This window comes from Mastigoproctus giganteus, chromosome 5 (assembly GCF_048544385.1).
Source record: "Mastigoproctus giganteus isolate SK-2022 chromosome 5, ASM4854438v1, whole genome shotgun sequence".
In the NCBI taxonomy this organism is placed as follows: domain Eukaryota; kingdom Metazoa; phylum Arthropoda; class Arachnida; order Uropygi; family Thelyphonidae; genus Mastigoproctus; species Mastigoproctus giganteus.
Window position 1 is genome coordinate 183,356,584 of NC_143579.1, and position 23,521 is coordinate 183,380,104.

The window sequence follows — 23,521 nt, forward strand, 5'->3', positions numbered from 1 at the left end:
CAAGTCGTTATGCAAATCGAAGCAACTGCAGGTGAATTACGGCGCGTGCGCGGGTCGGGACACGGTATAAAAAACACTTGATACTGTGCTCCGTTAATCAGTGTTACTCTTGTTCTTCAGATGGGAAAGGTAGTGGACTAAGAGAGTTCGACAAAAGCCAAATTGTAATGGCCAGATGATTCGGTCAGATCATATCCAAAAAAATATTATTTGTAGGCCACCTGAATAATTATATTCATCTGCCATGTTGTGTGTCTTATGTCTGTTAATTGCATGTCTTCTATGGTCGATTTTTCTGTTTTGCTGGATGAAAAACCCCCGTTTCTGAGGGTGGGGAAACCTTGATATCTACACCTGAGACCGACGAACTCAGCCACGGAGTGAAAAAAAGCCCATTAAAGTTCCTCACGTCATTGACGGGATACGGCCTTTTCCTCCTGGTATGGGGAGGAGGGTGACGATACCACTGTGCTACCGCGGAGAGTCAGAGTATATCCGAAACGGCACGGCTGGTGGGATGCTCAAGGTCAGCCGTGGTTAGTACCTACCGAAATTGGTCCGAGGAGGGAAAACCCACGATCCGCTGGCGAAGTATTGGACGACTACGGCTCATCGATGCTCGAGGTGAGCGAAGGCTCTCCCGGATGGTACGTGGTAACAGAAGAGCGATTGTGGCGCAACTCGCCGGTTATTGGAACACTGGTGATGGGAGTAATGTGTCACAACACAAAGAACATCGAATCCTGCTGAAAATGGGGTTGTGTAACGCAGGCCGCTCCGAGTGCCCATGCTAACTATGTTCACCGGCGACAACGCCTATAATGTGCACGCGAGCATCGAAACTAGAACTTGAGTGAATGGAAGAAGGTCGTCTGGTCCGATGAATCACGTTTCCTGTTGCATCATGTGGCCGGCCAGGCACGTGTACATCTTTTACCTGGGGTAATGATGGTACCTGGATGTGCCGTGGGACGAAAAGAAGCCAGTGGCGGCGGCGGTGTGATGCTTTCGGCGATGTTCTGCTGGGATACTCTGGGTTCAGTCTTCTGTGTGCCGGGCACTCTGATGTCTAGCACCTATCTAAAATCCTGAAACTCCCAGACACCCATCCCATTCGTGACCCAAGCAGCAATGACGTTTTGCCTGGACAGAGACACTTGACCACAATAGGATAGGATGATGCCCTCACGAAAATCAAAGCAAACAGATAAAAACACCCATCCCCGGATGTGATTCAAATTCCGGGAGAGACGGACTACAGAACGCAACGAAGCCTGGAGAGATCTCCACTTCCCCGACAAATCATCATGAAATGTGACTAACTGAAACACGACTACTGAATGACCAACAGTTCCAGCCAGTAAACTCCATTTCCCGGAAAAGAGTAATGAAAACGCGACAAACACTGGACTTGACTACCACTTGCAAAGACTACAATCAAAACAGAATGAACTGGCCCTAAATCTCATGAACGACAACTACCTGATCAGACCTCTGTGGAGGCTAGATGGATACCAGCTCTGCTGCAAAGCGCCTTATTGGGATTTAAATCGAGCTCCCTCTCTCGATTTACTTTATACCCTCATCCCCGGCGGGGGGGCGGTTCTCCGTCTCCTCCTTTCCCTGCCACCCCTCCTTTCCTCTGGTGGGGCCTGGGCAGGCCCCACTGACCACTGGGGTCGTCTTCTCTATCGTCCCCATTCTGTCTTTTTCCCGCCAGTCTTCAGTCTCCCTCCCCCACTACCTATATAGCAGACACTCACCAGTGTTGCACTACCTTTGGCGGGTGCGAGATTTTCGGTGGTAATAACACCGGTACAGGAGGACTGTTGACCCAGGCCTGGTGCTAGGGATGGGCACCAGGCAGCAGCTGCCCATACTTTGGCTACACCCTTGGTGGCATCATAGCCTGACACAAAACAAAACAAAACACATTAATATTGCACACATACACTGACAATTTTCAGTCCCATTATGCAGAGTTTCTGCACCATAACTGAGTACAAAGGTGGAGATGGGCTAAGGCCTAGGAGCCACCCCGATATAAGAACACACACACACACACACACACACACACACACACACACACACACACACACACACACACACACACACACACACACACACAAATCTACCTATATACCAGAGTACGCCCTAACATCAAAATAGAATCATGCAAAATTGAACCTCGCACGACTTTTGGCTACCAATTCTAGCGTTTTCCCCCTTTTTATTTAATTTTATATATATATTTTTTATTTTATTTTATTATATTTTTTTTATTTTATTTATTTATTTTATTATTATTATTTTTTAAGGTCCTAGCCACTGAAATCTCAGGAGACTTGGTGGCCGGACTTAACAAAGTAAATAACTAAACTACTTGGTACCTGGTCTGTCTCCACGGGGCAGAGTGTGGACAACGTCAGGTCCCATTAGGGGCCCAGTGGCTGAATGACCAGAGGAACACGACACTACACATATATATAATCGATACACTTTTAAACCTCTGGCATTGACAGTGTTCTGTTTCACACCCACAATGTATACTATGTGGAGATGGGGGAAACCCCAGGTGCCGTTTGACATAAAACACACTCTACACTCTACCTATAAGCCTGAAACTCCCACACGCCCATTCCATTCCATTCGTGACAGTAAATGCCCAGTATACCTTAAAGCCAAGAGTACCCACCAGCAGAGAATTGAATATGGGGACTCTGCCTAAACAATATAACCGCAAGTGCATCAAGTTCATGCAAATCAATGTGCAGTGGGCCAAAGCTGTGGCAGGCCAGATACGAAAAAAGGCAGAAGAAGAAAACTGCGATATGATACTCATACAAGAACCCTATGAGGCAGCTTACAAAGTACGGGGATACCCAACATCCTATAAAACCGTCTAGGTGGAGGGAAAACACCCTGGACAGCCATTCTGGTTAGAAACCCGAACCTAACGGTCACAAAGATCTCACTGTTATGCTCCGCGTGAGCCTCCTGCGCGCACATCATATCTGCCCTTGGAGATTTCTGTATCATATCTCTTTACTGTCAACCGGGCGAGGACATTCTCCCAGCAACACAGTACCTGAATCAAGTTCTGGCAGAGCTCCCAGGCTCCAGTATTCTAATCTCCGATTATGTAATCTCGTCCCCCCCTCCGGCGCAGTGCCACCCCAGAGCACAGAGGATCCAGGAACGGGCAAAAAATGGAGGAATTCTTGGCAAACAGTGGCATTATCGTACTAAATTGTCCAAAAACCTTCCAACTTTTGCCTCTACACTCTCGCAGGCAACTCTGGATGTTATCCTAACAACAAGATCAGTCGCCCTTTATGTAACGGACTGGAAGGTCCAGGAGGGTTGGACCACTCCGACCACTGTGCCACCACTTTCACCATGCAGAGAACAAGACAATAAGAGCACATCACCAACTATAAGCTCCAGAGATACGCTGTGGAAAAAGCAGAGTGGAATTTGTTTGAGGAAGCGATCATTACAAACGCACAGAGACTGTCAATTAAGCACTACCAGACCCAAACCCATGACCTCCACCAGCGTTCAGTCACCAATTCAATTTCGACACCAATGTAGACCAATGTACACCAATGCAGACGCAGCAAACCAGGCCATTAAGAGAAAATCCCCACGACCAGGGGCCATTCCCTGGTGGTCTAGGGAACGGATTCCCTGCACAGAGATCTCAACCAAAAGAGATGAGCATTCCAAAGAGCCAGGCATTCTTTCCCCCCCAGAGGAGGAAGCCCTCAGGCAACAATACTGGGAAACCAGGAATGCCTATACTGCAACGATCAGGCAGCGGAAAAAGCTGTCCTGGGAACACCTGGTCTCCACTGTGGGAAACTCATACCCCTGGGGCATAGTCTATAAAACCACAATGAACAAACTTCCCAGAGGTGAGGTGACACCCTCTAACTGGACGCCCCAAGGAAGCATGACGAAAAATTGGGTTGAATCGGTTAACAACATCCTAAACATCATATTCAAAACCTTGGACAGCCAAACTCCCCTGAACAAGAGCAAATCAGCCAGAATGACACATATCGCACCATCCTCACAGAGGCACCCTTCACGTAGCTGGACCTAATATCCGCAGTCGGCAAACCTCAGAAACAAGAAATCTCCAGGAATGTATATGATAGAACCTGAAATAGTCAAAAAGGTGGCAGAGCTTGCCCCAAATCTTTTCCTGGACCTATACAACCACTGTCTCCAAAGCGGTCACTTTCCCACAGAGTGGAAAGCTGCCAACATTAAACTGATTCTGAAAAGCTCAGCAAGCCACAACACATGCCTGATTCATACCGGCCAATCGCTCTTCTCTCTGTACTAAGCAAAGTTTTTGAGCAGCTCCTACGTCAAAGGATAGAAACTACAACTCAGCACAGCTTCCTGCACAGAACCAATTTGGATTTAGGAGAGACTGATCCATCACTGATGCACTAATTTCTTTGGCAGCTGAAAACTGCCAAAGAAATTACCTCCTCGTCATCTCAGTCGATTTTGCGGGGACGTTCGACACCCTCTGGTGGCCGAGCGTCCTTGCGCGACTGAGGTGCTCAAACCTTCCCACGAACCTGTACAACTGCTTGCAGAGTTATCTCATTGAGAGAAGAGTGGTGATCCAGGCACCTTACTCTAGAGTTGAAAGACAGATCTACAGAGGCTGCCCGTAGGGCTCTGTGCTTGGACCGCTCCTTTGGAACTATGTATTGGATGAATTTCTCTCCCTTGGGGGTGTCCGGGCGCTGGCTTTTGCGGACGACCTAACCCTGATCTTGGAAGTTGACTCAAGGCTCAGATGGAAACAGCAGCAAAGGGAGCCCTATCCGTCCTTCAGGAATGGACCAGAAAGCACCACTTGCAAATATCTCCAACCGAGACTCAATCCATTCTCCTCAAAGAATACTTAACACCCACACGGCTTGCACAAATTAAAATTAACAACAAAACCATAAAAGTGGTAATGGAACTAAAGCACCTGGGAATCATTCTCGACAGTTAACTCTCTTTCCTAGTACCACATCTGAACTACATCCAAACAAAGATGAAGAAATACGTAGCAATGGTGGCAAGGATCGTCCGCTGGAACTGGGGCCTAAAAAGGCGCACACTCGCCCACCTCTACAAAACAGTCTTCATTCCAGCAGCTACACACGCCTCAGGTGTGTGGTTTAACAAGACTAAAAAAGCGGCAAATAGAAGGAAACTCAATATTCTTCACAGACCAGTTCTTCTTCTTACCATGACACGTGCGTGTAACACCGTCTCCACCCACGCCTTACAGGTGATCACGGATGCCTTGCCTCTTGACGAGGAGGTGATATGCGCAGGCATGATGTACCAGCTTGGACGAGGAAAGAGCACGACATACAGGGACCACTTCACGGACCCCGCTGGGAATCGATCTGCAGAAAGGAAACGACTACAAAATTACCTCCAATTCGTATGGCAACAACGTTGGATGGAGTCCACAAAAGGGGGGATAACTCGCAAGTTCATTCCAGACGTGCAAACAACGTATCCAAAATCGCCTTCGTGGTTCTCCCCGGGACTCTATTGCACTTACTTATTAACAGGACACGGTGCTATACGTAGCAAGCTAATTGCACTGGGAATAGCCAACAATCCATTTTGCATATGTGGATCACAGGAGATCTGGGACCACCTGATGTATGTCTGCCGACTCTACGAGGACCTCCGGGGTCTCTTCATCACTGAACTACAGTTTATCCCTAATGACAGAGAGCACCACATCCTAGAGAGTGACATCACCTACACAGCATTATCCAAATATGCACAAAGTCTCTTCACAAGAAGGCCGACCCTGTCGCAACCACCAAACCCACTTGACTAGATAGCAACCCCGCTACGATGAAAACTACAGTGCAACAAACCCAAGCAGCAATGACTTGTTGCCTGGACAGAGGCGCAAACCAGATTAAGATATACCCGTCTCCGGATGTGATTCAAATTCGGAGGCGACTGATCACAAAACGCAATGAAGCCTAGAGAGAGAGATCTCCACTTCCCCGACAAGTCATCGTGAAATGTGACAAACTGAAATACGACTAGTGAATGATCAACGGATCTGACCAGTAAACTCCACTTCCCGGACAAGAGTGATGAAAACGCGACAAACACTGGACTTGACTACACTTGCAAAGACTACAATCAAGACAGCATGGACGGGACCTGAATCTCATGAACGACAACTACCTGACCACACCTCTGTGGAGGCTAAAAGGTGACTACCGAACTTGACAGTGCAGCTTTGCTGCAAAGCGCCTTATTGGCGATCTAAATCGAACTCCCTGTGTCGATTTACTTTATACCCTCCCCCTGCCGGGGAGGAGGGTATAATACCTCCCCCCCCGCCGATGAGGAGGGCATAAAGGAGGAAAGGAGGGGTGGCAGGGGAGGAGATGGTTCTTCGTCTCCTCCTCCCCTCTTTTTGTCTGGTGGGGACTGAGCAGGCCCCACTGACCACTGGGGTCGTCTTCCCTATCGTCCCTATTCTTCTGTCTTTTCTGCGCAGCCTTCAGTCTTCCTCCTCCACTCTACCAAGCATCATCTAGACAGCATTCTCCAAAAAACAGTTGGAGTACACCATAGTAAACCCTAAACATCAAAATTAAATCATGAAAAATTGAACCTCGCACGACTTTTGGCTACGAATTCTAGCGTTTTCCCCCTTTTTATTTTATATTATATTATATTTATTTATTTAATTATCTTTTACTTTATTTTATTATTTCTGTTTTATTTAATCATTTTTTATTTCATTTTATTTTTTTATAAATAATATAATTTAATTTTTTTTTTTTGTAAGGTCCTAGCCACTGAAATCTCAGGAGACTAGGTGGCAGGACCTAACAGAGTAAATAACTAAACTACTTGGCACCTGGTCTGTCTCCATGGGGCAGAGTGTGGACAACGTCGGGTCCCATTAGGGGCCTAGTGGCTGAATGACCAGAGGAACAACGGTACACGACACTGCACATATACATAATCCATACACTTTTAAACCTCTGGCATTGACAGTGTTCTGTTTCACACCCACAATGTATACTACGTGGAGATGGGGGAAACCCCAGGTGCTGTTTGACATTAAACACACTGTACACTCTACCTAAACATCAGTGTGCATGCGTAGCACAGTGGTATCGTCACCGTCCTCCCCACACCGGGTGTAAAAGTCCCGGGTTCGAATCCTGTCGATGACGCGAGTAGCTTTAATGGGCTTTTTTCACTCTGTGTCTGAGTTAGTTGGTTTCAGGCGTAGATAGCAAGGTTTTTCCCAGGAAACTGGGGTTTTTCGTCCAGCAAACAGACAAATCGACCCTAGAACACACACAATTAACAGACACAGGACACACAACACAGCAGATGAATTTAATTATTCGGATGGCCTAAAAATGATAGTTTGGTATAAAAAAGCCGTCACTGTTTTCAATCTAATGATCCTGGATTACCTCCACAGAACTATGCTATCGTCCGCTACCCACAGCACAGTGAGCACAGACGTACTACAGGTTGTGGCAGGAGCCCCCCTAACCTTGAGGTGGTGAAAAGAGGCATGCTCTATGAGCACAATAGGGTACAGCTTGCACACACCAGGATTTCAATGCAAACCCCGTAAACAATGACGCTGCAGAAAAGAGAAGGCTCCAGGCTCACTTGCTGCGGGTGTGTCAGGCAAACTGGGATGCCTCCACAAAGGGACAGATCACCAAAAAATTCCTCCCCAAAGTTGACAGATTTCAGCCGAAGACGCCGACCTGGTATTTACCAGGCTTGTTCACAACCTACCTATTAACAGGACATGGTGCGATCAATGCCAAGTTGACCTCACTTGGAATTACAAATGATCCCAACTGTACCTGCGGCGAGCAAGAAACCTGGTCCCATCACATTGGTAGCAGTCATACATAAGGTGCATCAGCCCCTTATGTATGACTGCTACCAATGTGATGACCTCCACTGCTAAATGGTTACAAGAATACAATATTGTTCCAAAGACCAATAATAACGTCTCTTAGAAGGCAAGGAGACATACATCTCTTTTTCTGAATATTCACAGGAACTATTTGCAAGACGAACCCTGCTACCCCAACAAGCGAACCAAACAACCTAACCGAGAGGAAGAGGAGAAACCTAACACGAGGATCTGGACAACAACAAATCTGAGGCAAGAAACAACCACAAACAAAAGGCTCAACTGAAAATGGCAGGTGGACTAAAACCCACTCTTCCGTAGAACAGAATCCCAGCCACAACAAGGGACATTAATTGGACACTCCAAAATGACGCATAACTGAAGAGAATGCAGATGTCTAACCATGCCACATGAATGACCATAATCCTAGGACCAGATTGCTATACACCAAGCCCGAACTATGCAGCTTGCTGCCAAGCCTTACTGGCTACCTGAATCGAGCACTGAAGCCCGTTTCACTTTAAACCACACTCTCCGGCAGGGGGAAGACAGCCTCCTGGCTCCCCTTCCCCCACCGATCCTTTCTTCTCCTGGTGAGGCATGGGCATGTCCCACTGATCATCTGGGGACATCTTCTCTATCGTCCCATTCTTCTGCCGTTATTCATTAGTCTTCCACCTCCCCTTCCTTCCCCCAATCTATCTGCACACAATCGATCGCCCCATACACATCAAATCAAATCTATAATCTCGTCAAAATTTACAGTTTCGCCCTATTCATTTCAAGCTTCACCCCAACACAATCGATATATTTTTATTTTATTTTATTTTTTTTTTTTAGGTCCTAGTCGCTGAAATCTCAGGAAAGTAGGCGGCAGGACCAGCCAGAGTACTTACTTAAAATACTGGTGTACCTGGTCTGCCTCCACGGGGCGAAGTGTGGGCATCGTTTGGCCTCAGTAGGGGTCTAGCGGCTAAATTGGCCAGAGGAACAACGGTACATGATATTACACGTTTACAATTTCCATACACTTTTTAAATCTCTGGCCTTCCCAGTGAACTGGTTCACCTACCATGAAGGCAACGCGGAGATGGGGGGAACCCTGGTGCCTTTTGACATCAACATAATTTACACTTTACCATATCACTAAACTTACACATCCAAGACACTACATAAAAATGGCCAGTTTTGGCGTAAGCTTCTGCAGAAGATGTACAACGGCGGCTGATGGGGGGGGGGACCCTGGGATCCGCCTCCACAACACATGAATATCCTCCCGAATGAAATATTATTATCTATGTCTACATGTCTTATAACCAAGGAAATTTAATGTAACTTTAAGAAGCAGTACCCCCATATATCAGAGTCATGAGCCGCCACTGGATCCCATACGCGCCAGGTGCCTTTCTTACGGTTAACTTGAACAATTTCTCTTCCAGTTTGCTCTTATTTATTACAAAATCATTTTACCCCCCTTTTACAGTTTGATAAACTTCCGGAATTTTCCTCCCTTAATAACTCCTCATGTGTGCCTGAGCCCCCGGATGTAAATGCAAAATGCCTATTTAGATTATCAGCGATCTGAGCAGGATCATCAAAAGTGGAATCATCGATATCATGTGGATCAGTCTGGTTCCTGCACTTCCTTCTGGAGTTTATATAAGATAAGAAGTTCTTGCCGTTTTTCTTAGCATCCTTTGCCAAAGTTTTCTAGTAATATGCCTTCGCTTGCCTAATCTCTTTGTGACTTGTTTACAGACTAGCTTATATCTGCCATAGGCTTCTGTGTGGCCTGATAATTTATATGCCTCCCATGCATTTTTATTCTCTGCCACGAGTCCCATTAGTTAACTGACATCCATTTAGGTCTAACCCTTGAACTATATTTCTTAATTAATCGTCATGAAAATCTTAGTAGCTTCCACGATTAGTTCCTTGAATCCATCCCACTTAGAATTTGCTGTTGGTAACATCATCAGTTGGCATGTCTCACTGTTATCAAAAAATCGGCTAGAATAAAGCAGTAAAAAAAAATTGCCACGTCTTCTGGCCTTGGCCGTCCTGTGTATAAATGGCAATATATTTTAATAATTCGAAGAACTGTCTGAATAATTTTGGCTGAGTCGTTAAAGTTCAACGCATATTTATTTCTAAATCTATCAGATTTCCTTGTAATAACCTTTAAACTCTATGCAGTACAATTATAGGTGGCGTAACGATTCAAGTAGCAATGTCAAGTTACCATGGGTTAATGGTTGAGTTGTGCATGTCAGAGGAAGAATCTAAAGAAGTGAGTACTCATTAGTTTTCGACAGGCATATAAATTAGAATTTTTTTCTTTTAATCTTTAGCTTTATGATAATCAGGAAGCAACCGAGCAGAAATATAATACGTGAAATGAGGATTCCGGTAGTTAATGGTAGTAACGTGTATGTTTAGGCTTATCGCCCCTTCCAGTATTAATATTATTCAAAATTAAATCATTAATCAAGCGGAAGCCAATTTTAGTAAATTCGCATCAAACAAAACGAGACGGAAGTCCAAACCTCTCTTTTCCTGGGTTTTGATTATACAGCCATAAAATATTAAAACAGCTGCTGTGTGGGTGAAAAATCTTAATGATTACTGCTGTAAAAGTTCGCATGTCCTACAGAAATTGTTTTGACGTAAGTTGATTGTAAGGGATCGAAGCGTGCTAATCAGAAATAATAATTTGAAATATGTGAATATTAATTGGCAACTCTGGATGTGGGCCACCTGAGCATATGTCCAGGGTCTCGCCCAGCCTGGTAATCGATACATTTCATAAGTGAAAAACCCCCTGCACTTTCAGTTTGCTAAGATTCCCATAAGTGCCAAGACCGGTGCTGAATATTAATCATTGGTGTGACCTAAAACGGCTCTAGTAATGGGCGGTGAATGATTTTACTCCAGTTTAGGTGATTTCTGTTAATACGATTGGCTGTGCCTTTTAGAGTGGGAAGTGATTTTAAAACTATGGAATCAACCAGGACTCTCAGCATACTTGCTTGTCAATTTAAAAATAATGAAAAATATAATGAAAGTTGAACAGACTCTACTACTTTAGGGTGGACATTTTTAAACCAGAATTTTATTAATCTGATTGGTTTAGATCCTTGATTATTAATTATAGTAATAATCCTGTCTTAAATCATCTTATAATAATATTATCTACAAAATGCCAGTAAAAAAAAAAAAATCAATAAAATATAAAGATTATTGCCATTTTATGTTATTTTAAAGCTGGTGTCTCAGTTAAAAATTAAATTTTGGTATCAAATCACTGCAAACAGCATTATAAACTTCTAAATGAAAATTAGCTCTTCCAAAAAAAAAAAAAAAAAAAAATTATGAATGTGATATTTTAGTTTTACAATGCTTATTTTATTATTTGCTATGAAAAAATTTAGTGAGAAATATTTGATATACATTAACTATCTGATGCAGACACAAACTTTGAGCCTGTGCTCAGCCCATTAACTTTTCTACTGGTAAATCAGCTGCAGTGAATAAACAGCTACAGTGAAGTTGTAAACTCTTCTGGCCACAGCCATTCAGAGTTCAAAGAAAAAAATGATTATATCACAATGATTTTTTTACTGTGTGCTGATTTAATGCAGTTGAAGATGTTATAAGCTCAGTATAAAAGCCTACTGAGATGGAAAATGATGGATAATAGGGTGATCCCCCAGAACATGGGTACACCCAAGTCACCATGTTGCGGGCGTGGCCGAAGAATGGAGTAATTGTCCATTCAAACTCTCTGATTGGCTGATTACTGTGAAAGCATAATTTACCCCATTTTGCATTTGTAATTGTTTAATTAGATGCAAATTTGCTTCTGTTTTTTTTGATTTTAGCAAGAAATGCAAAATTATCGTTGTTTTAGTCGGAAATGCAAAATTATCTGTTTAGTCATTCTCGTGCTGCTCTGCTACCCATGATTATTGTGTGTTATTGTTATTCAATGTTCATGGTTTGCAAAAGAATGTATGTAAGACTGTAACTGAATGGTGTATGAGTGTGAAATCAATAGCTTCGGAATAAAAGTGTTTTTATTGTGGATGTTTGATGAAGTGTACTAGCTGGCATGTGAGGACTGATGAGGTGAGTTTTTTTTGTTTGTTTGTTTTCAAGTTGTTTCTTGATGGTTTAATTTTTTCTGCAGTAATTGTATGAGTTGATAGTATCAAGTTCTTTTATTTCTGTTGACATGTATGAACAATTCTCATTGTTAATGCATGTGAAATTGTCTAGTAATGTACAGGTGAGAAGAATCAGTGGTTGTATGTGGTGTTAATTTTTTTAAAGAAATTGACATTTTGTCATTTCTTTTTTCTTCATTTCAGCTCCGACATATTGTGATGCCGCGTGACATCCCCCAGTAACATGAAGGCGAGGAGGAGGAGAGGGGGAAAGTAATGAGTAAAAGTGCCTTCAGCAGGTTATCACTGCCTTCTTCCTCTCTTTCTCGCCGAAGTATGTGGTTGTACCCATGTTCTGGAGTATAACCGGATAAAAGTATGTTGGTTTACTTCTAATGTATGCATTGAAGGGTGTGTCGGTTGTGTTGGTATAAATTATTGTAAAAATAACACTTTACTGTATAGGATGTAATGAAGAGAATACAATGTATTGAAACTACATTAATTAAAAGACATTTCTTGGCTAAAGCCTTATGAAAGGGTTTACTTGCATGGGCATTAACCCATGCATAACTAGATAATTGGGAAATTAACAGATGACATTAACTAGGGAAATTAGCAGATGCCATTTTGAACCACTACTATTCTTTTTCCAAAAAAATTGAGTGTTATACTAAGTACACCATCATTTTTGCCAATGCACTTTTCGATGTGCATGTTAAAGTTCTGCTTTTTCTTTATAAGTTCCCTATACATGGTTCAGATAGGTATGGGTAAGCAGCAATTGCTTCGTGTTCAGGAACCCTCCATACTCACAATGTTCCTAATAACTTTAGTTTATTCAACAACCCTATGTGGTTCTGAAATTTGGGGCTTAGCAACTCCTAATATGAAGAGAATTTATCCCAGAAAGTACAGGCTACTGAAATGGGCCATTGCCAAACTCCATTGCAATCTTGAGATCACTACCACTGAACTAGTAGCTGCCCTGCCAGTCAGGATGCCCTCCTTTATTAATGACAGGAGAATCATATTCTCCTTTATTAATGACAGAAGAATGATTCTCCTTTAAAGAAGTAATCATATCTGAAATGCTAATAGGATATATCTCCCACCTAGCATGGTGTGTGAATCTCAGCCAAGGCTCCTGGAGGGCCTTGGCTGAGATTCACTCTGGTACTCTTCAGTCACACCATCATACCTGCCCTAGCTGATTAATTCCTTTGGAACCAAATGCTCAACACACTCAGCAAAATAAAGCCAAACTGCATAAGTTGGTGAAAGCAAAAAAGTACAGAAACCAGTCACCTTACCATAGAGACCACTCCCCTATAATCAAAGTTACTACACCCACATCAGCAAAATTAAGATTGGTTGCACTCTTCTGCTTTGTATGGTGAAAGTGCCTATGGAACCTTAATAAATTTGATTCACCTGGATCTGCTGCAACATGACTTCCAATTCTGATGACTCCTGTATATACCTTGTGTCATTATCCAGTGAATCCCACCTCCAAGTGACTGTAAACATGTCTGTTAACCCATGGTATACATGTATATAAGACTGTAATTAGTCTCACATGTTGTCATCATCTTATTAACATAATCATCTGTTATTCATATTATGTCTTATTGATGTGATTGGCCTATTAATCTAATTGTTGTGTTATTTATAACTGCATTATTCAATTTGGAAATCCCCTGCATTCCTGTGTGAAGGCATTTGTTTAGTTTCTTACCCAATAAAGATTATTTTTATTTATATATTACATTCTATGTTGAAAGTATCAGTGAGGGTGGTTGGGGGGTTAGCTTTCCTAGGGCCAGTTCTTAATTAAAATTAAAATGTTAGCTTCATGAGGTTGTTTTTCAACAAAGCCCATGTTGACTTTCTCTGGATTGTACCATAGTATGAATCAACATGCAACTTTACACAGCTGTGACAATTCTGGTTAGGGAGGAAGCATTATAGCAACAATTCTGGATAGGGAGGAAGCACCATAGTGATCAGTTTGAAAGTACAGAGGCATACTTGCAAAATGTTTAAAACCATATGATACCAGAAAATATGGTAATATGGGGGGGAATTCCCTCATCATAAACTAACCTGTTGTAGAACATTACATTTTTCCTCCTAGATAGCACAAAAAGCACAGAGGAGAAGGTAGGGTATGGAATCATGAGAACCAAGGTTGTGTAACAAGAGGTATTGGAGTTCAGTTCTGTTGTACATTTATTGAGTAATGTCTAAGGTCCAACATTAGGCAGCCCTTGCTTAGTTGCTATGCTAATCATTTGGGAGAGCAAGAGAGAAGACAATGGGAGACAATTCCAGTTGTAGTGTGTTGACTGTATGGTGAATAATTAGCTTTTGTTGTTCATCTGTTTTCTTCTGTAGTTTATGAAGTGACCTATATAGTATTTGTCACACTTGTAGTCAATGTATGAACTGCATCTCTTGGGTTGGAAGTGGAACGTCAGGGTTGTGCCATTTTGCTATCCTGTTAATGGTGTTACTGATGCCTGGGTAGAATGGAAATATGAACTGTGGCCAGTTTGGAAAGGAGAGGGTGTAAAAATTTGGGATAGTGTTATTTATTAACCTGTTAACCAGTCTCTGGGTATAAGTTATTTTTAAGAATAGTTATTACTAATTTAAATTTGACCCAGAGAGCATATTTGAAGTGCTCTGAGGACTTAATACATGTTTTCACAGTTGGTGGATGATTGGATTGGAAGTTTAGACTGACTGAGTGTCAGGACGTTTTTTTTATAAACCAAAGGGTTCAGTCTGATGTTGATTTTGAAACCTAGGAAGTGGAGGGTTTTCTTATTGATGTTGATTTATATGGAGAATTTAATATTAATGTCAGTGATATTTTTGTGGTTAGAGAAAGTAAAGAAGGGCCCCTTCACCATTGCCCAAACCCACAAAAATGTCAAGAAACCAGAGCCATAATTAGGGAAAAGGTGAAGAAGAAATTGCTTTGTTTAAAATTTTACATGAGTAGGCCAGTGCAGGGAGTGGTATCCCCCTTGCTGAGGCCTCTTTCTTGAGTAAAGAATTGGCTCCCAAATTTGAAAATAAGTATTCTCTACTTTTAATAGCATTAAAATAAACTCGGCCAAATTTTTTTTTGGTAACTATAGCATCATTTTCATAGCTAATCCTGAAACAATTACTCTCAAATAAAATGAGAAGCACACTCAGACCAACCTTGCTGACCAAACCTCAGACCAAACTTCCCTAATTAAACTTTGTTACTAGCATTTAGTGTTTCACTGATGCAAGAAATCTGAAACCTCCATAGTTGTCTTCCTCACATCTGTATGTAGCCTTACCAACCATCTGTTATGGATGTGGTACTCATGACGTTCACCTGAAATTTATGCAGAATTTAGTCCATCTGGCTTTATAATTTACTGAACACTGGTAGACTTGCATGCTTATAGCTTAACGACTTAGAACTGTTTGGAGTCAACCAACAAGACAGATGCTGCTTCAACTGGAACTGGTTAGATCATCTCTGATTACTTCATGATTCTGTTATGTACCTTTCAAGGTGTAAATGTTAGTAGTAATTTCACACTTTTAGAGTTTAATGTTTACAGAACTCAGCTAGAATCTGCTGTATCATTCACATGAGATCATAGAAGGTTTGCGTCCATAGCCAAGTGGGCAGGAACAGCAGTGCGTAGCACACGCTTCTTGATTACACTGGGGTTCGAACCCGTGCCCACCAAATATGGAGGATGCGGAAAGGTCAGGGAATGACCATTGCATATCCCTGGAGCAATACGGCCTTAGTTGCTAATGCTCCTAAAAAAAAAACAAAAAGGTTTGCTAATGTAATAAAATTTGGTTGTGTGTGAAATTTTACTGATATAATCCACCAAAATGAATCTGTTGGGATTTGATGTACATAGCAACTTTTCACTTCCACAGTGTTCACTTGCTCCTTGTAAGTGTTTCTTAGCTAGTTTACAAATGTATTTGTACTAACCTTCCAAAGTTATAATTTTTGAATAATTCTCTGACCAGTTTATTAACTAATTTACTGTGCACTTTATCTTAAAATTATATTTAATTTTTTTAACGATAGCCAGAAGAGAAGTCAGGAAATGGAATAGAGAGATAACTTTGTCTCAGGCGTAGAAAGAGGCCTTACTGATAAAATCTTAAATAACTTAAACCAGGAGACAAGAGAAAGTATAAGACTTGATGTGATAGATAAATCTAAATGGCTGCAATACTTCCAGAGCCTTTGGATATATAGTACGAAACAATTAGAAATACCAAAATCAAAAAATAACTTAGAAGAAATTTCATACATTAAGTGAAGTAAGATAAGAATAATTAAGTGAAGTATTAACAAGTTTTAAGAACAAAAAATCACCACAAGAAGGTATCAACATAGTTGTTCAAATATGCTGACGATACTTTAAAGTTAAGACTTACTACCATTAGCAGAGGCATTTGATGCAAGGAAGCAAGCTTATGCAGCATCAGCCAAAAAAAAAAAAAAAAAAACCACTTCACCCCTCTGTTCGTTCAAAATACCTGTCCAGCTGAGCCTTAAACTTATTTAGGCTATCAACTTCCACAACAAGGGATGGAAGTCTGTTCCACCAACCAACCACCCGCTGGCTAAAGGCAAATTTCCGCACGTCTATCCTACATCTGTCTTTCCTCAATTTTAATTTATGCCCTCTCAGGTGATTATTCTGAGCAAGAGGAAGAATCCCATCAGCATTGAGCATGCTCAAACCATTCAAGGCTTTATACACCTCAATCAGATCACCTTGCTAGTGCCTAGTCTCCAGACACTGTAATTTGCAAAACTTAAGCCTTTCTTCATAAGAGCACCCCTTTGTTCCATTCACTAATCTTGTTGCCCTTCTCTGTACTTGTTCCAGCAGCTCTACATCCTTCTTAAAATGAGGCCTCCAGACCTGTATACAGTACTCTAGGTGTGGCCTGACCATTGCCTTATACAAGTGAATAATCACCTCCTTATCCCTGCTAGAAAAATTCCTATATATCATTGACAATACACCATGAGCTACTCTTGCAGCCCGTCTGCACTGCTCAGAGAACTTCATATCTGCCTGCACAACCACCCCCAGGTCCCTTTCATTCTCTACCACTGTCAGTGTAGTACCACAGAGTTGATACGTTGCTCTGGGGTTGCTGTTTCCCATGTGTAGTACTTTACATTTGTCAATGTTAAACTTCATTTGCCATCTCTCAGCCCATCTGCTCAACCTTTCCAGATCCTATTGCAGCAGCATAGTGTCAGTAGTGTCCTTGACAACCCTGCCTACCTTTGTATCGTCTGCAAACTTCGACATTAAGCTTGATATACCATCATCAGTATCATTTATGAATACAGAAAACAATAATGGACCCAACACTGAGCCCTGAGGGACTCCACTAATAACATTAGTCCATGACGAGCAGTGTCCATTGATTACCACTCTGTCTTCTCCCCCTCAGCCACCCCTTTATCCACAGCAGCAATTTGCCTCCAATGTCACACTGCTCCAATTTGTGCAGCAGCCTTCCATGTGCAACAGTATCAAAAGCCTTTCTAAGATCCAAGTATATAATATCAAAGTTATTCCCTGCATCCAGTTCTTTTGTGACTGCATCATAGTATCCAATCAAATTGGTCAGGCAAGACTTCCCCTTAACAAAACCATGCTGTGTCTGAGCTATAACTGAAGTCTTGTCTAAATGATCCTGCAGTGCTTCTTTAACTAGTGCCTCCATTAATTTTCCTGGAACAGAAGTTAAACTCACAGGTCTATAATTACTTGTGTCAGCCTTTGATCTTTCTTTGTGAATTGGGGTCACATTTGCACATCTCCAGTCGGTGGGTACCTCCCCTGAGTCCAAGGAAGCTCTCATAATTATGGCTAAGGGTTTGCTTACTTCCTCTGCTGCCTCCTTTAATATAACTGGATAGATCCCATCCACCCTAGGTGCCTTTCTTGTGTTTATCTTCAATAATTTCTCCTCCACTTTACTCTCAGTTATTACAAGATTCTCTAGCTTACTGCTAGAGTTGAATACACCTTTGGCCTTCCCCTCGCTAAATAACTCCTCATGTGTGAATGTCGATGCAAAATATTCATTTAGTTTGTTAGCTACCTGAGCAGGATCATCAACAGTTGACCCATCGATATCAAGTGGACCAATCTGATTCATCTCCTTCCTTCTAGAGTTTACGTAAGTAAAGAACTCTTTGCTGTTTTTCTTTGCATCCCTTGCCAAAGATTTCTCGTAATCTGCCTTCGCCTGCCTAACCTCCTTTGTAACTTGGTTGCAACCTGGAGGCAGTGTTAGGTGGGTGGGAAACTGCTAGCTTGGGGGGAGACAAAGACAAATAGATTAACAGTAGCCACTGGCAGAGGTGAAAAAGATTCTTGCACTGCTTCTCTTGGAATGAGCAGAAGCCTGAAAAACAAGATGCAAGATATTTCAGACACTGCTGGGAGTTATTGCGGTACAAGTAAATACATGGGTTGTGTTAGGGTAGCTAAGAATAGAAATAGGTGCATGTATACTTGTGTGTACACCAATGCTAGGAGTTTAGTAAATAAATTTGATGAATTTTAGGTATTGCTCAAAACATCAAAGGCAGATATTGTTGGGATATCAGAGACGTGGTGTCACACAAATATAAGGAATGCAGAACTGGAATTTGGGGAGTACAACGTCTACAGAAAGGATAGACTGGATAGGAAGGGAGGAGGGGTTATGCTATTAGTTAAGAAATACATAAAATCCCAGGAAGTGAAGCCAGTGGACATCGCTGGACAGTGCATTGTCGAGTCAGTTTGGTGTGACATAAGCATTGGGAGATCAAAATTGAGAGTAGGAGTGTGCTATAGGCCTAATGACTCTGATGAGTACAATAAGAAACTGTACAGGGAAATAGAGTGGGCCAGTAAATCAGAGAGTCTTATAATGGGAGATTTTAATTTCCCAGATATTGACTGGAATTTGGGGGCTGGTCACTCACACACTAGCAAGGCTTTTGTGGATTTATTGGATGATTGTTTTCTACATCAGCATGTTCGGGAGGCAACTAGAGGGAGGAATACTCTTGATTTGATTATCAGCAGTGATTCTTCATGCATTAAGAATCTGCAGATAAATGAACCACTAGGTGGCAGTGATCACAGTGTGCTGAAGTGGGATTTACTCAAAGAGGTAACTACCTTTAGGGGTAAAGGGAAGGGTTATTGCTTTCGTAAAGGTGACTACGATGGACTGAGACAGTATTTAAATTCTATACAGTGGGACCAACTGATGATGTTACCAACAGCAAATGCAAAATGGGAAGCATTCAAAGAACTTATCTTGGAAGCTACTAGGCTTTACATACCAACTAAGAAATATTGTTCAAGGTTTAGGCCTAAATGGATGTCAGATGAACTGATGAGGCATATGGCAGAGAAGAAACATGCATGGGATACATACAAATTAACACATGACACAGAAGCCTATGTAGATACAAGTTGATCTGTAACCAAGTTACAGTTCAGATGGTTATGAACCATCTGAACTGAATATGGCATGGTGAAGCCCACCAGAAGCTTGGCAGAAAGCTAAAGTCATTCAAATATATAAAAAAGGCAATCAAAAAGACTGAAAATTGCAGAGTAATAAGTCTCCTTAATAATGGCTATAAAATATATGCAAAAATAACAAAAAACAAACTAGAGAGGTACTATAGTGATAAAATTGGAGAACAAAATGGATTTCGGAAAGGTAGATCTTGTGCAGATAGTTTTCTACTCTGAAATTACCAATCGTAAAAACACAAGGAGTTTAACAGACAAACACACATAGTATTCATTGATTATAAGAAAGCCTTTGACCGTGTGGAACTTTTAAAAATACTAGCTGATGATGAAACTCCGAACCAGATAATAGTTGCAATCCATAATATATATAAATAACTCGCAGTTAAATTGGGAACAGAAACATCAAATCCAATAAATTGTGGTGTCCAACAAGGTTACCCCTTGTCTCTACTACTACTATTCAACATATACCTTAGTGCCATTGTCAGACACTGGAGACTAACAATAACATCTGGCAGATGTGATTACATGAGCAGGTATCTAGTGGACGTTGTCTGCCATGTGGCTTCCAATAAATACCCTAGTTTCCAGACTATGATGCACTTTTTTCCCCTGGAATATGCTGCCTAAAATTCCCGTACCTCTTATGGTTTGAAGCTAAACTAGGTGCACACAGTGATAAATTTTCTCTCATCTTGGCTAAAGACAGCATGGTCACAACACCCAAGTGGCCTTCTTGAAATGCTATTTCTTTTATCGAGTAATTAGTTTAGATCACATGTAACAGGTGGCAATGAAATAGGCTGGTGCTGAATTAAACACTGTGTTAGCTGTAATTCCAGGAGGCTTTAGCCAACTGCAACCATTGTACATCTCAACAAACCCTTTAAAGTATACGTATGTGGTGGAGTGAACTGAAGGGATGAAGGCACCAACCATACTGATGTTCTGTTTAGTAAACACTTATGAATTTTTTCTCTATTAATATACAATAATTATTATTATATAATATTAAGAGTGATTATTATATAGCAGTAATTATTAATTATGGGAGAATCCAGGGATGCACTAATGATTATAAAATCCTTGGATTCAGGGTACATCTTTCGAGACTGGAGATGTACAAATGTCTTAGCTATTCATGAAGGGTGGGTGGATCAAAGGCCAAAGTGAATAATTACATACCAATAAGGTTGACTTCTGTTTCAGGGAAGATAATGGAGTCAGTGGTTAAAGTAATGCAGGAACATCTTGACAGGAATGTAGTTATATGTAAATCACAGCATGGATTTGTTAAGAGGTGATCTAGTCTGGCCAATGTGAATAGCTACCATTATACAGGGTGTTTCAAAAGTGATAGTCAATAATTTAAATGTGAACTGTACAGACTACAATATGCAAAAAAAGCCTAGTAAACATGGGTCCTTAAGTGAATTGTTTTCGAGATATTGCACATTTCTAGTTGGGATCCACCGCTAACAAGGTGAATTGTACAGAGTTGGGATCCATCACTGACTTGTTTGTTTAGGTTAGGTTATGCTCATTCTCTCCCTTTCCCCCTCTTTCAATGCTCTGAGACATAGCAGGCATACTAGTACTTGTCAAAGGATAGTCAACATGGAAAGAGGTTACAGCAACAAAGAATATGTGGACATGCACTTCACGTATGTTTAAGCCAATGGCAGTGCACTCGAGGCTGCATATTTGTACCAAGAAGAATTTCCCCGCCGAAGGCATCCCAACAGATGCACATTCATCAGGGTACATCAGTGCTTTAGAGAACATGGGTGCTTCGCACATGGAGTACAAGCAGGGACCCAGAAGCATAACAGCTGTTGTTGAGGAAAGGGTGTAGAAAGAATAGAACGAAATCCAGGAATTTTGACAAGGAGGGTTGCTCTGCAAGAGCGTGTACTGAGTCATAGCAGTGTGTGGTGAATTTTACATTGCCAATTACTGTGCCCCTACCATATCCAGCGTGCAAGGTCTCAGCAATACAGACTACCCTCCCAGAGTGAACTTCTGCCAGTGGGTTCAACAACAGTGTGTCCTGAACCCCCAATTTTTAAACAACATTTTGTTCACTGACGAAGCTGTGTTTACTCGTAATGGAATTTTTAATTTTCATAGCCGTCACATTTGGTCTGATGAAAATCCTAATGCAATTCATGAGTCACGACATCAGCAACATTTCTCGTTGAATGTATGGGCAGGACTACTAGGAGACCGTCTAATTGCACCACACCTTCTGCCAAACAGGCTAACAGGAGAGCTATTCCTTCAGTTCCTGCAGGATGTTCATCCAGACCTCCTTGATGATGATAATGTTCCACTTCAGCAACGCCAGAACATGTGGTTTATGCATGATGGTGCACCAGCACATTTTGCTCAAGTTGTGACTCGGTATCTAACTAGAAGGTATGGTCAATGGTGGATAGGTAGAGGTAGGCCTGTAATGTGGCCTCCCAGATTACCAGACTTAAATGCTACAGATTTTTGTATCTGGGTCATGGAAAAAGCTTGGTGTACACTTCTGACATTAACACAGTTGAGGAATTGTAGCGTCGGGTTGAAGGAGCCTTTCAGCAAATCAGAAATGACCCAGGAATGCCTGAGAGGATTCGCAACTCAGTGCGGAGAAGACTACAAAGTTGCATATGGATGCAAGGACAGCATTTTGAACACCTTTTGTTACATCATGTAACATTTGTAAAATCTTGTGGTGTTGAAACCAATAATTAAAAATGTATTATCTTATGTTTAATAAAACCACCCTTAACAAAGGATTCACAGCTTTTTGCTAAACTATTGTTCCCATAGTCCCATAGTGGCGGATCTGCACAAGAAATGTGCATTATCTTGAAAACGGTTCATTTGCAGCCCGATGTTCACTAGGACTGTTTTGCTTATTTTAGTTTGTACTTTTCATCTATAAATTATTGACCATTTTTGAAACGCCCCGTATAGTAACAAAAGAGCTGGATGCAAAAAATTATTTTGATATATATAATATAACGTAATTTGTAGATAATATTCGATAATGAAATACATAATATAGTGTAACTGCATTGGGATATAAGTTTAGGGTTATATTTTGTACTAGAATTTTATTTGAAATTGAATAGAAATCATGACTCAGAGCAGCAAAGCAAAAGGCTCAAACTAATGGGAGTGCTGTGGCTCAGGGGAGAACTGAGGGGGGCCGTTGTCCTCTGAATCAATCTTTTGAAATGCACTGCTTGTTTGATGTTTGTAGAGCAATCAGGAATGGGACATGACATTGCCAAGGGGAATGTCTGTGTGTGTGTGTGCACGATGTAAGGAGTGTGAGGAAATCAGATGCTAACTCAGTATTGTTATGGGCCCATATGAGAGCTTGAAGGACAGGGTGGATGCCCTTGAAGGATTTAAATTGAGAGGCCTATCAAGCACTCAGCTGCCCACATCAATGCCAGAGCTTGCATTTGAACATCACACAACACAGCGGCAACCCCCAAGGCAGAATGCACAGGTCCCAAAGATACTGCTAGTTATCGGTGGGAACGATGAACATATTGTGGAACAGGACCAGGATACGTCTGCCAGGGGCAGAAGTTGATGTTGTAGAGCAGATATCATCTTTTAAGGGCAAAAAGGGTGATATTGTTGCACGTTGGCACTAATGATATTAAGAGTAGGAGACCGGTGGAATTACTTAACAAGTACAGGTCAATGCTGAAAAAAAGCCGAGTTAGGGTTGAATTTGAAAGTGTCTGCAATTCTGCCCAGACACGATAGAAGGGAGTATATGATGAGAACCT

The 23,521-nt window shown here is 41.6% G+C and overlaps 1 protein-coding gene across 2 annotated transcripts in view; it reads left to right on the forward strand.

Moving 5' to 3' along the window:
- Positions 1-10,197: 10,197 nt before the first annotated feature.
- LOC150085905 (tubulin-specific chaperone C-like) overlaps positions 10,198-23,521 on the forward strand; it is a 31,691-nt gene continuing 18,367 nt past the window's right edge. The window contains exon 1 of one of the 2 annotated variants that reach the window (XM_090373570.1): positions 10,198-10,250. The gene's annotated coding sequence lies outside the window, so the exon portion shown is untranslated. Of the gene's footprint in view, positions 10,251-12,445; positions 12,503-23,521 lie in introns of those variants that run through there. The other variant, XM_090373572.1, reaches the window with a different exon arrangement.